Source organism: Bombus flavifrons, chromosome 3 (assembly GCF_040668555.2).
Source record: "Bombus flavifrons isolate JBK064 chromosome 3, iyBomFlav1_principal, whole genome shotgun sequence".
Taxonomy (NCBI): domain Eukaryota; kingdom Metazoa; phylum Arthropoda; class Insecta; order Hymenoptera; family Apidae; genus Bombus; species Bombus flavifrons.
The window spans coordinates 16690394-16705597 of NC_138444.1; the positions used below are offsets into that span (position 1 = coordinate 16690394).

At 38.7% G+C, this 15204-nt stretch overlaps 1 protein-coding gene and 1 long non-coding RNA gene across 2 annotated transcripts in view; both read left to right on the forward strand.

Annotated features, from left to right (window-relative positions):
• LOC138178534 (uncharacterized) overlaps positions 1–15204 on the forward strand; it is a 155303-nt gene that overhangs the window by 79222 nt on the left and 60877 nt on the right. The gene's annotated exons all lie outside the window — the stretch shown is intronic.
• The window catches only part of LOC138177981 (uncharacterized), a 71814-nt gene that overhangs the window by 18891 nt on the left and 37719 nt on the right, over positions 1–15204 (forward strand). The gene's annotated exons all lie outside the window — the stretch shown is intronic.

Sequence of the window (15204 nt, forward strand, 5' to 3'; positions counted from 1 at the left end):
TATAATTATACCAGATGAATTTGCAATACGTTATCCATCCATGTCGATAAAAATTATACGTTGAATTTTCACATATTCAGAAAATTAACAAAACTACGCGACAGCGTGATTAACGCGACACCTACGATAATATCTTTACAGGTGGAAATCGTTTGGTTTCGATATCAGGCAAATGTAAATGAGACTTTAATTAAATAAGCAAATTACCCTTGAAAAACAGTTATATATTCCCTCGTGAGGTAATTAAGTTGGTAAAACGTAATATGCACACAATGACAACTTTCCTATGAACAATAACAATTAATTTTACCAAAAACATTATCTAATGGGCATAAATTAATTATGAAATTTGCAAAGGATATGTAATTACAAAATACCAGAACGAAATCAACTTCGCTCCTGGTGCATCCAATTCTAATTAATGAAAATTAATATTGTTAATATCTTCAAAATCGTTTTAGCATCGTTTTCAACGTTATACTTCATGCTCATCAAATTCCCAGTGAAGTAGCTTTAACTTATCAAAGCATTTTAATACGAAATTTTATGCTCCAACGATTCTATTCGTGAAACACGTAATTAACTTGTTTGTTTTAACAGTTTCTTAGCTTCACTTTCTACTCTTTTGATACAACCACTCGGTTTTAATTAAATTACATTTCAACTATATTGCGTAACATGAAATTTAAAAACAATATAAGATTTGTTGCATCATCTTTATCGTGTAAGTTGATTCAAAAAATAAAAATCTGTACAAATATCTCTTTAAATTCTAACATTTTTTCTTTTTCATTCAAATAAATCGTTAATACACTTTTGCTGCAAATTCCTTCCCTCCATTCGTTTCCAAAAATTCATTCCAAAAGATATTCGTTGCAATTTTCTTTTTGACAATTACCTACAACGCTACCTAAAATTTCCTATTTTTTCCAATTAAAATTTTCCTCGAGTCTCGTTCATCCTATAACGCCGTTCTGTGTTCCCTAACACCATGTTATTGCCAATTCCAATTTCAACGGATCATCCAAACGTACGAGAGTATTCTCGTAATTTAGCACACCGTATACACGAAACAAAGATGATAGATATGTTCGTGGAGTGACGGTGATCTATCGGTTTCGTGATTTCTTGTGTCTTCGACGTGACAACGGCGTAGCGTTTTGTATCACAAAGCCGTTGGAAAGTTCCGTGGCCCGCGCCGCCACACTTACTTACTATGTATAAATTAATTTACAGAAGACATTGACGATAGATCCGTCTCTTACAAATAAATTGTTGACACTTTATGCGTTTATCGGAAATTGAAGTCTCCAAAGATGTATCGTAGGCGTATAATATTCAAAAAAATATATCCAAAGAGTAAAGAACCCGTGTATACTCATACGTGTAAATAACAAGTGTTCGGAATTTTGAGAGAATTTTGACAGAAGTCAAATCATCACAGTCGCCAAGTCAGAGTCGAATCTCGACTACAGTGAAGGTCAAGATACAGTCGCCAAGTCAGAGTCAAATCTGGACAACAGTGAAAGTCAAATCATCATAGTCGCCAGGTCAGAGTCAAATCTCGACAACAGTGAAAGTCAAGACACAGTCGCCGACACGAAAAGAGTCTCAGGCCGTACTCGCTCGCAGTTTGGCAGTCAATATACTCACAATTGTATCAAATATTGAAATTATTGAATTGTTGGAAATATATATATTATAACCTGTTAAAATCAGCGTTATACTCACTCAACCACCCCTATTATCCTAATCGAAATAGGAGATCGATCTATTCGTGGCGTCGATTATTCGAATCGTAACGGGAATTTACGACTCCCGTTGACGCGCTTCTTCGAGATCGCGTCTCTCCGCGATCGGTCGAAACAACCAGATCTACCAGATTACTCGATCAATTAAACCTCCTCCACCTTAACCTATTAACCTCCTCCTATTAACCAACAACAGGTTAATAAATTCATTGAATCGTCGTTATTTCGTATGAAATGGGAATAGCTGGTCGACCGAGACTCGACAAACAGCTCAAAGTTTCATTCCGATCTGTTACACGGTTGCCTCCTTCGCATCGTGTACATACAAGTGGTAGAAAGCGTACGTTTAACTTTCGAGTTGAAACTTTCAAGCATTTTAATGCTTTCAGCCCAACCACCAACGTTTGCAGGGCGGAGGCTCGATTTAAAATGTTTCAAGTTGTTTCGTTAGGACGGTACAAGTCGCCAGCAATTTTCTGTTTCTTTTCTCTCTACGAACTTCCATTTCTACATGAAAGTTAATCCACACGCTTTTACTAAAGAAAACGCTGCCCAGCCATGAAAACTTTTACCCTCCAAGATGAACTTGAACCATCTGAGTCTCGCCAGCTGAGATACCTGATCCCGTGAAATTAATCTTTCGCCCTGTATCTTCCTTTCTTATAATCCCTCTTCTACTTGGCCAAAGCTTCTCTTTATACCGTCGTTTCTTCCTCATGAACCAACATCCTACTATTTTTACAGATTTCATCCCTTTTTCTATGGTGCTTACAATCAAATCGGTGACGAACGACAGTTCAGACGCGTTAACGTCCCATGAGAAACTACAAAGGGATGGTGAAAAATTCATTTCCATTTTTCATCCTACCAAAAGATAGTCTTTTCCCATTTTTCCAAAACTATTTAAATGCAGCAAGCGTAGACACGTTTGTCGAGCCACAAAAATTCAATCAGAACCATCGCTATAGAATCGAGCGAATGGGTGCACGTCCGATCAAGGGCTGTAACCGATCACATTCGTTCTCGCGTTGTGTGATCGGAGGAGATTGATCGTTGAACCGATTTGGTTATGAATTTTCACTATATTTATGCACAAACTGCAGTGTATTCGTGCGTTCAATGTTCAATTATATATGTATGCCGGGTTAACATTAGAATTTAGGGCGCGTAACGATTCTTCGTTTGAATTAGCCATCGTTTTACGAAGCAGAGATTATATTTACACGTATATACAAGACTTTTACAAAGTATAATGAATATTGAGTTTGACGAATAATAAGATTAACGAATAATAAGTTTAACGAATAACGAGTTTAATGAACGCTATTAACAATGTTCTTGGGTTCGAACGAATCCACGGTCAACGGGATAACTCTTTACTATGCGTAGAATAATTTTAGGCACAAAATACGATTGCCGAGACGCTCGGTATAAACTGCTCGATGTGTCACTCTCCAAGGCGATCGCACGAATAACAAACTGATGGAAATTTTCCTCGCTGTACGATTGCATTTGTTCGTTATATACTCGTTGGAAGCATCGAGAAAGTTCCAATCGCCGTTGCTAAGCAGTTTCTGCCTAGAGTTTCATTATTAATACAACGTGTGTCCCATTATATCGACACCTCCGAGCTACAATCCCATGTGGCTAGGCCCATTCTCGAGGCCGTATGCCGTCACAACCACATTTCTAGGCAGAACCATACAACCACTGCACACCTCCGTCAGGCAAAACGTCCATCCCGTGACCGTGGCTACGTTTGGCGACCAGTTGTCACCTCGAGCCCAATCTCATTATCACGAGTCTCGAACAATTACAATTGAATTGAATAACTACAATTGTTTAATTACAGCTATGGTAGACTCTAGATTACAATGTTGCGGGATTATCCAAAATTCCAAAGGCTCCGGTGTTCTTTCATCTCCGACATGTATATGTTCGTTTTAACATTGTGATTCTAACTAATTTTGCTTATTCCGATGTGACCGTAGATTCTGACGATTCTGACCAACAATTGCCTCTTTCCTCGTTCTTTATACCTCGTATCCTCCCCTCCAATGCACGTTGCGCCCTTACAAGGGGGTAGATCAAGACCCAGTGCTGTGTGGGAGTGAGTGTTCGTCGAAGTAGCGGAACGCGCACCCCTGCAGAAATATTCGAGAGCGTGCGAGTTATGTTGTGAGAACCACGAGGTTCGTCGTTGCACGACGGATTGGAAATTCTGAGGTCTATAACAGGGTTTCGGTTATTGAGCTATGGAAAAGTGTTAAAATTAAAAATACGTGCCACTGCAAATCCGTAAAATTACCGTTTGAGCGGTGACATGCAGGCGATCGTAGTGCTAAAAACCTATTTCTCAAAAATAGCGGTTGGGTCTGACCGTGATACATGTCGTTATGAGACTCAACGACCATTTTTCTATCAAAATTTCACTAATGTATTTTTCTTTGCCAAACCTTAACACTAGAACTATCGATAGTTAACACGAAGTTATTTCTACCAAAAATCAATCAAAATGACTGGTCTTTAAAAAATACATAATAATGGAATATTTTTATATTTATTGATTTATTACTTTCTTGCAGAAGAAATACCATGTTATGTAGTACATTTTTACACCTACAAACGAGGGTTAGCACATTTATAAAGTTGTAGAATCAGTCGTTTCGACTGGTGTGGTATTTCTAGCGTTAGCATCCAGCGATCGATCCAGAATTTTCTTGATAACTGATATCGTCATACCAAATGATACGCGGTAAAAATTTTCAAAACGTGTGAGAAGTTGTAGAAACCGAGGAAACTGGTTAATCGGAGTTCGATAAACAGATCGCAGGACTCTTTTACTCTTTGACAAGTACCAGTGGACTGACATTGGTATAAGTAGCCTTGATACGAAATTATTTCCAGTTTGGATACATAAAAAACAAAATAAAATTCTTAAAAATATTATTCTTCTAGTTATCGTTGCGAAAGTCATTACATCATTGTAGAGGAAAGATATAACATAAAGTAGGAATTTTAAAAATTTGTAAAACCAATCAATTTGACTAGTGTGAGTATAAATAGCCTTGATACGAAATTATTTTCAGTTTGAATATATAAAAAACAAAATAAAATTCTTAAAAATATTATTCTTCTAGTTATCGTTGCTTAAGCCATTACATCATTGTAGGAAAAAAATATAACATGAAATAGGAATTTTCAAATAAAATTGTAAAACCGGTCAATTTGATTGATGTGGTAGTTCTAGTGTTAATCGAGGCTTTTATGTATCTGGATCTACGGATGGGATACAGTGGCGCTTCGTTTTGTTCTAATTCGACAAATCAATCGTACAGTCTGAATTAGCTTCTACGCTAAAGTTAGACGAAAATTTGATTTTTAATGAACGGAGGAGCTTACTGGGTACGGTAGAATGAAATCATGGAAAACAATAGACGTCGTATATAATTGATTAACTTGTTCAATAATCCAAATCTGTTCTAGATGAAAGGGTGAATTTTTCGCAACCCTTTGTTTCCGAGAAAATAGTCAGTTTCGATACTGCATCTAGTACACGTAGGACACTTGATTCAGGATTGAATTCGTGTCTCTCGATAAATTGATATAGAGTAACGCTACAATAGGAGTAGATTTGCATTGAACAACAAGTGCAGCGTTTCCAACAATTTTTTCCCCGAATAAACGAACGACTAAACAAAACGTTTAACCGTGATCCTTTTTTATTGGTCGTAGACAATATCATCAATGTTTACGAACGGATCCACTGTGAAATAAATGGAGGATGAAGAAGACGATATCTGGGAAGAACGTATCTGCATAATTATAATCTGCTTCCGGCACTTACGCCGGATATTTCCTTCGTGCAATGAATTCATTTTCAGCTGCTTTGTTTTAGCACGTGTCGGTAAAGATCAGAATTACGCTAGAAAACAGGTGGATCGCTAAACGTAGCGTTTATACTCGATAATTTAATATCGCGTTAAACCCAAGCGGCCTCGTTCATTTTCCAACATCGAGACTCTAAAGCTCTCAGACGACTCATAATAGCTCTCTTTAGACAGTTCCATCGTCCAATCTGATTAAACTCTCATTCTCCGTGTTTTTCAAGCTAACCACGAACTAACAACAATGTTGCTTTCCTGTGGAGTTTCCTGTCTCGATTAACGAAACTTCGTTCTTAAAAAGAAATCAAAAAGTCGCTATTTTTTCTGTTTGGTTTGTCACATCGCTGAGAAAATATATAGCGAAATGAAAGGTTCGTGTAGTATCTCTTCCCATGGTTCGTTTTCTTCTTCTTTTTTTTTTTTTTATTTTTTTCAGAGAGCATTGAGACAATATTACGGTGTGCTTTGTAATTCACGTCGCGATTATCGGTTTCACAGAGAAATTTGCTTTTGTATTTGTATTGGGCTGGCAACTAAGTGATTGCGGATTTTGTCATTAGATGGTAATGGCCCAACCCAATAGAAAATCACTAAAACCGTATCGGTATATTCGCAAGTACTTCCCTAATTTTGCAAGTTTCCGAGGAAAGACTTCACTTCCCGCACAAACTTCCATATAATTCGCAAAACTATCTGCCACTACTTACTTACATTGTGGATATATCACGTTCCATAAATATTTACGGGGGTCGTGGATTCTCTTAATTAATTAATTATCACGTTCGTTTCGAGATTAATTTTGTATTCAGAGCTTCACAAATGTTTTTCATTCTTGCATCGATACGTATTCTTTTACCTCATTACTCGTATTTCGAAGTTTTATTTCTCAACATTCTTTCGTATTCTTTTAAAATAGAACTCCTTTGCATTTTTCTTTTTTTTTTTTTTTTTTTTCATTGTTACGATACCATTAAATTTCAGTAGTCGTTGAAACAATTATCGCGACACATTAATTTTATTTAACGAATTGCAAGCGATATCTACAACTTGATAAACCCATTGATTACCACAATTTCAATAAACGCATCGATTTAGTATTTCATTTACAAACGTTATAGACATTATGAAACGTTATATAAACAGCAGCAAGGGAAGCTTGTTAACGACGATTAATTATCCGTTGCAAATAAACAGGATCCGCCGTAAGCCTTACATATTCGAATTAATTAAATTTTATAACTGACACGAATGCAACCAAGAAGATCGTAATCACACAGGTCCTCGCGCATTTTCATTTATCAACCAACGAAAAATGTAAAGACTGGACGAAAATTTATATCAAGTATTTAACGAGAGCATATTGTGAATTAGTCTGTTCAAGCTGGTCAATATTCTGATTTAAATAAAATCTAACTACGATCACGAACAAATAGTTTCTCAAAGATATACTAAATATTCAATGATTCTGTCGTCGTAGATGTATTATATTCGTCGAAATTACATTCCTCTAAGTCGAGCAAAATGTTATCCTACATGAAAAAAAGGGAAGTTTGGGAAACAGAATAAAATATGTTCGTTTCAAACTCGTACAAAAAAGACATGTTTTTGTGAATTTTTTGTGACGACACAGTTAAAATCTCTTTTTTAAAACCAATAGTATATTAAAGTACGACATTCGAAGAATATTGTGTAAAATTTTCACGGAGAAATATTCAAAAATACGGCAATGGCAGCAATTATTCGGACGCGTCTCGGAAAAAAGTATAATTGCGGTGGCCCTGATAACTTGGTGCTGGATCATCCGAAATCAAAAAATCAAAGTTCATTCGTTAGGTAACAGTTCTCCCCAGGTAACGCTGCGAGGGTTTTTCGAAATTCAATTTTTCACTCTTTTGGAACACTTTGAAGGGAAACACGCGATTTTGTGCGCAAAAATCGGCTAATTTGTTATTGTAAAATAAGAATAATTAACAAATTTGAAAAAACTCTGCAGCGTTACCTCGTACATTAGGTACAGAAATAGTGTTCAAAATTTCAAAAGGATCGGTGCAGTAGTTTTGAAGTTCTGTGGTCCACCGACTTTGAGTTTAAAATACACGGAGTACATAAACTTAAAAGTACGTAAATAACTAAACCTTAATCGGGAATACGTTTAACCATCGACGATTTATTCTATTTCAACTTGCTTTTCTTTAGAACGAGGCCTCAGATAAAAGAAATCGTATTCTACATCTTCAATTCGCTTCTACAAGTTACAGGATAATTTTCCGCTCGAATGTATATAAAATGTTCCATTTTAAGACACCCTATATACCGCCGCGGATACTCAAAGCAATATCATTGGATACGCTATCGGATTCTGTACAGCTACGGAACAGTTTCCTTTATACTAAAAAGCTAGATGTAAATTATTGGCTGATAAAGAGATTCTTTCAATGAATTATCATTTTCCACTTTATTCTTTATTTCGTTAACGCCAGAGCGACAAAATTTTATCCTTAATCTGCAGATTTTAGAAGATCTCTTTTACTATTCATTCGATTGCTCGCTAAACGACAAGTTTTTCTGTTAACAAGCTCTTATTCTTTATTATATCTCCAATATCCGATACGATTGAGAGTATCAAAATATATCTATATTTCTCGTACATGGAATGTCGGTATGGCTTCTTGAAGGTAAATACCAAAGTAAAAAAGGGAAAATAAAAGGACCACTTATCCGCACAAGTGTACCTCATCCCACAACCAGGAAATTCAACTTAAAACCTTCTTTCAATCTTCGAAGCAACGGCAGAGCGAAAGAAAGAGAAAGAGAGAGAGAAAAAGGACGAGAACAGAAAGAGAAAAGAAAGGAAAAGGGAAGAGATAAAAATACAACGAGATCGAACTGGACTATCCTGGTCCATGGCAGAATTCACTTTTGAGCTGCTACCTAGATCGATGCGGCGGCTCAACGTCTGGGCTTTCTTAGTCGATGACACGAGCATAACAGCGCCACGGAAGCTATATAATTTGAACTTTTCTGTCACGATGACACGTGCGCAATTTATTTTCCCCCCGCTGCATTTACTTTCCTAGCCGCGCATCGCACCGGCTACTCGTTCACGAAAAATAAAACTTGCCAACCGTGGCAATGAAACGGAGCCAGAGGTGGAACGAGAAAACAGAACTGCAGAAATAAGGAAGAGAGAGAGAGAACGAGAGAGGCTTGAGAAACGTGTAGCATTATCGCGATAATGCAACGTCGTCTTCCACCTGAAGCAGCACACGGTGTATCCATTACTATTACCTTTTTATTTTCATTGCAGTACGTGTAGCCGCCTCGAAATATCCACCTGCAGATCCTCTATGCCGTGTCTCGATTCGATGGACGATCGTAAATTCCTCTGCCTTTGCCAGCCGTTAATAGCTCGCGCGAAATTGAATGTTCGATTCCTGCACAGCCGTCGAGCCGTCTCAAATCATTTCGTTGCAATTACATCGTCTTCTAACGATGTCTGAAAGAATCGATCGTCTGACTCAACGTTCCGACTACTCCAGTCATCCGGTGTATCGTTGAAATAGGTGCCATATAACTGACGTGGGTGGCATCGGTTTCATCCTGATCGAAGGATCAGTTGGTGGACCCTATGCTTGCCTTTCACGCGATACAAAAGTTTTAACGTTGTTCTTAATATGCTAGTTACTGGGCTAACTTAAGAACTCGACACCTCCATCGTACGTACTTCCAGAAAGAAAAGTGGAAATTGGTCTAAACCGTAAAGCTGATCGGTTTGGTTTCCAAGAGACTCGTACAGTGACTGCTGATATTATTATTATTCCTTCGTGCAATTCTAATAACTTCTTCCGATCTTGGCAAGATGGAATATGACAAACGATGAAATTAGTAGTGGAATGAATTGGTCGCGTAGAAGATTTGTAGAGGATTGGTAAATAGGTAATTATTTCAAATATATTTGAAATAATTAATTAAATAAATAAGTTTGGCGGTGTTACGGCCCTGCCGTGTGAAAAGAGAATTCGCGTTTCGTCCCGGGACTACCGGTGGACTCGTCAGTAAGGCTATACCCTGCCTTAGACGTAGAGGGAGTCTCGCTAGTTGCGGTATTTGTATCGTGACACCGTATATTCGACCGCTAGCGAGACAGACAGACTCGTCGTCGTCGTAGTAGCCCTCTGGCGTTGGCGGTTGGTACCCGCGGATCGCCCGGGAGGTGTTACGAACGCGTTGATGCCTCGACCTGTCGGCGTCCTGTTGGTACCGATCCGCCACATAAGTAATGTCGTGAGACGCTCGTACAAACGTATTCGCTAGACGGTATATAATCGCTCGTAGATAACTCGTAGATGCTGATAGATACTGGGTATATACTTAACTCTTTTCGATTGCATCCGTTTATTTATACCGGTCGAGGGAAAGTCGGAAAACGTCTTTGTTCGACGGTTACACGTAGCACGTTGTTTTGTCCGGAGTTTATTCTTTCATACATTACGTGTACCCTAACGATCTTGATACTCCGAGGCAATACAACAACATGATTTGAATTGTCCTGTAACCATGTGCCGCTACAGTCGATACGTGGATGAAGCCAATTAATCCAAATTATAGGAAGCATCATATCGACGTGGATGGTCGGTAGTTGCAATCTTCTAGGAATTCTCCTTTCTCGAAGTTTGACCAAAATTTGCTACAGATCGAGGACAAGACATAGGAAACTGCAGGTGGACAATCGTTATAGTCAATTACGTAGGTGGTGCACTTTGAAGCAATGTGGGTCACTCGAACTCCGTAGTATCTGTCGAGGGTTAAAATCACTTTGTAGCGATACTTCGTGAAACTGAAATTGTTTCAGACGATCTACAATGCAGATACACAGAGGAAGTATCCAAAGTGACTAGCCCTCTATATTCACGCAAATACCGTTGCTTTTACCGAAAAGTTTCGTTAAGCGCAAGTTGGCCAGGTTTTAAAGGAATCCGGATATTTCGGACAAAGGACTTCCTGTATTCTCCGAAAACCGATTGTGTTATCGAAGTTATCGTTCTGTCGTTCGTTCATTTCCTGAATTACGTTATTCGGCAAACGAGAGAAGAGCGAATTTAACTTTTCTTCGTCTTCGTTGATTTCTTTCGTAGACAGACGCCTGTTCTGTGTAGCGGTGACGCGCCTCGAGGCCAGTCGAATTCTCGTCGCAAATAGACTCACGAAATTCCTTGAAACAATGTCCGCCTTAAATTAGAATTGACCGTGGAACGCGAGATGTGGAAAAAACGAACAGGTGTGGACGAAGGATTCGATTTAGAGCTAATGGAACGTACATGTCGCGGAGTTTCCTCCAAGTGTACCGGCGTAAAAAGTATTGGCAGTTACATTTGCGTACGCCTTCAGTTTTGTTACCTCTGCTTCGGCTTGTCTACCGCTTGCCACTTTCTCGATATTATTTCTTTTTATTATTCCCACAATTAAAGAACGTATTCGAATATTTTGGAACATATACTATTCGCAAAAATAGTCGCATAGAGCTGTATGAACATAAACTCGAATGCACTCCCTTTCCAATATTTCCAATATTTCCAATATCGTGGAGAAGAGCGATAAAAATTTCTCGATTGAAATCTTTGAAACTTCATATCAAATTATTATATTTGAAATCGATGATTTAATGATATACAGAGTGTTGAGCTACAGGTGCCAGGAAATTTAAAGGCTGATTCTTGAAATAAGACGAAAATCAAAAATAACAAGATTGCGTTTTCGGCTTTGCTTTTTTTTCTTTTTTCTTTTTTATTATTGACAATTAAAAATCGGTCAAAATATCCCTGCACGCGAGCAAACCTCCTTACACGAACGAAAGGAGGTTAGCCTAAAAAGTGGAGTGCAAAGTGATCCTCGAACCGTCAATGTTCATAGAAAGTATAGACAACGTCGCGGCCAATTAGCTCGTATTACTTGCCATATAATTAATAATTGTACCAGTTATACAGTGAATTGTCTTGCTGTATAATAATACAATTAGTAATTATATATCAAATAATACCGGTTGCCTGGGTCTCACCGGGAGGAGGTGGCGCGGATGAAGACCCTACCCTATCCGTAACCCACTCACCCTTCTTTTACGCAAAACAATAATACGATTTATTCATCGTCAAATAAATATTCCTTTTGGTATGCGTTTACGCGATGTTCGAAACAAACAGCAAAAGGAGATTTAATAAGAAAAACCGACGAGAAAACTAGAAACCTGACTAGGATTCGTAAAAACCTGAAATCTAAAGATTAAATTAAATTTTAATCTAATTGTAATTTTGTATAGGGTGCTGTTTTATATGTATATATATATGTAAATCAAAATTTTCGACTTTTATTGTCGTCAAAGTGAAAACTAATTGATTATGATTAAGAATTATAATAATTAATTATAATCAAGAGTTAAACAAAAAGGACAAGAGAATAGGATGAAATATGTGCCATATAGAATTAACTACTACATAATATATGCAATGTACAGTGTCATGCTTTTACTACGATGCCATGCTTTTACTAAGATGCCATGCTTTTACGACCATGCCATACTTCTTACTACTATATCAACCTATTTACTACCTACACCTTACCTACTTACTTAGATTACAACCGCAAAGTAGCTTACCTAACCATAAATCACATCTACGTAAAAATCTAAATATCTGCTTACTTGATCAACGTAATAATCCAAATGTAATAAAGGGAAAGGGAACGGACTATTTAACGTTCTAATTACGCGACACTAAACTTCTGACAATATCGAAAAATTATAAACTCCGAGATGTCTGAACTAAATTTCCCTTAAAAAGTAGGAAGAAGTCAAAGAGAAACAGCAATCAATCAGAGAATAAATTCAAAATTGCGGTGCGTTCTTTCGTTCACGATCTTTCGAAAAAGTCAATGGAGCCACGCGACACGCTCCAGTACATAAAATAATAGATAAGAGTAAAAAAGGAAACAATAATAGAAAGGACAATAGATATTTGTATTTCGTTTCAAGTCAGATAAGTATCACTGTACAGAATGGGCTCACGATAGACTTGACATAGTTAAGACATATCCCACGGCGTCCAACGGTGTCTATCCGTGAAAATTGGTGATCCAAACGGTGCTGTATTAGCGTAGTTCTTGGCTTGGAATCGTTTTCCAAAGATTAATCAACTGATTAATTTTTGGAAAAGGATGCCAATTACCAGGTCTCACCACGAGGAGGTGACTACGCACGAGACCCGCCCATGAGTTATTTAACATTATGCATCGGTCTCGACATTCAACCTATTGGCAGAATGTCGAGTTCTAACTCTACTTGATCATGGGCCTGCGTAAAGAAATAATTGTTTCGTAGTCTAACCGCGAAACACATATCTCCAACGCAGCGCTTACATGAATCTTTACAAACGTAGAACAAAGCATACGTAACGCAACATCTATCTCCCACACAACGATTACATCGATCAGTACAAATATTATACAATAATTCGCATCCCTACTGGCAGCATTCGGTATCAAAGACACATTTATCTAACTTGGAACGAAAAGAAGAAAATGAAGCTACTGACACCGTATATACCATTTCGTGTCTTGCAGAAGGGACATACGAGTCGCTGTACTAAACTGTTTAACGTTCTACTTTTGCGACACTATAAGATATTGAAGATATTGAAAAGTTATAAACTCTAACGTGATTTCAATAAGTTTCCCGTAAAAATGGGAAAACAAGAAGATGCCCGATGAATCAGATGATAAAGGAAAAAATCGCGGCGCGCCCGAAACGAACGAGATCGCGATCTCTCGAAAGAACTAACAAACCTACGCGACGTACTCCCGTGTACCAGATAACTCTAAGGTTCGGCGGAAAGCCCAATCATTGACCTTCTCTCGATACCTGTCAAGTAGTCTGGATCTTATCACGGTCGATGGCAAAGACCGATTATACAAGTGACCCAACAAACAGGCCTGCAATTTAACACACTCCAACTGAAACAAGTGAGTACCCGGGGAGGGACCGCTGAACAGGATTACGAAGGCAAGAGGCCTCAACTGAACAGTGGGGTCCACTCACGAGGATGGACCGCTGATCAGGATTACGAAGGCATTACCCCAACTGCACAGTGGGGTCCCCCCGCCCGCGAGTTTTTCACTTAAACAGGATTACGGAGGACGTGAAATGCAGGTCTCTGCCCGAGTACCGAAGTACCAATCGGACAGTATGACGGATCGCAGGTATCACCAGTGCGATGACAACTCCCGCGATTCGAGGCAAACGACGGGCAGTTTTCGAGCAGTTACTAACCACAGAGGTGTGCTTGGGGCGACTTACGAATCCAAAGATTTGTCCAGTGCACGTTGACCCGCACGTACCCGGAATACGCGCGAACGAGTACGTCACGCTACGGTTTGAAAGAACTGAGCGACCGTGAGCCGATATATCGCGGGAACAATTTTTTCAGTGTGGTAAGCGAGGGGATCAAGAGAGACGAGATCTTTATTTTTCGTTCCAAGATAGATAAGTATCTTTGTACAGAATGAGCTTACAATGCACATAACATAGGTATCTATCTTATGATTAATTAAGGCTAAAACGCTCGCATCCCACGGTGTCCTGCGATGTCCCACGATGTCCCACGGTGCCCCCGCGGGGGGTTATTAGTCCAGTCTAGATCACCAAAATTCTTTTAGAGGCTTTTGGTGATCTAAACTGGACTGTTGCGTAGTTCTTGGCTTGGTATCGTTTTCCAAAGATTAAACGACTGATTAATTTTTGAGAAACGATGCCAATTACCAGGTCTCACCACGAGGAGGTGACTACGCACGAGACCCGCCCATGGGTTATTTAACACTACACATCGATCTCGACATTCAACCTATTGGCAGAATGTCGAGTTTTGACTCTACTTGACCATGGGCCTGCGTAAAGAAATAGTTGCTTCGTAGTCTAACTGCGAAACACATATCTCCAACGCAGCGCTTACATGAATCTTTACAAACGTAGAACAAAGCATACGTAACGCAACATCTATCTCCCACACAACGATTACATCGATCAGTACAAATATTATACAATAATTCGCATCCCTACTGGCAGCATTCGGTATCAAAGACACATTTATCTAACTTGGAACGAAAAGAAGAAAATGAAGCTACTGACACCGTATATACCATTTCGTGTCTTGCAGAAGGGACATACGAGTCGCTGTACTAAACTGTTTAACGTTCTACTTTTGCGACACTATAAGATATTGAAGATATTGAAAAGTTATAAACTCTAACGTGATTTCAATAAGTTTCCCGTAAAAATGGGAAAACAAGAAGATGCCCGATGAATCAGATGATAAAGGAAAAAATCGCGGCGCGCCCGAAACGAACGAGATCGCGATCTCTCGAAAGAACTAACAAACCTACGCGACGTACTCCCGTGTACCAGATAACTCTAAGGTTCGGCGGAAAGCCCAATCATTGACCTTCTCTCGATACCTGTCAAGTAGTCTGGATCTTATCACGGACGATGGCAAAGACCGATGATACTAGTGACCCAGCAAACA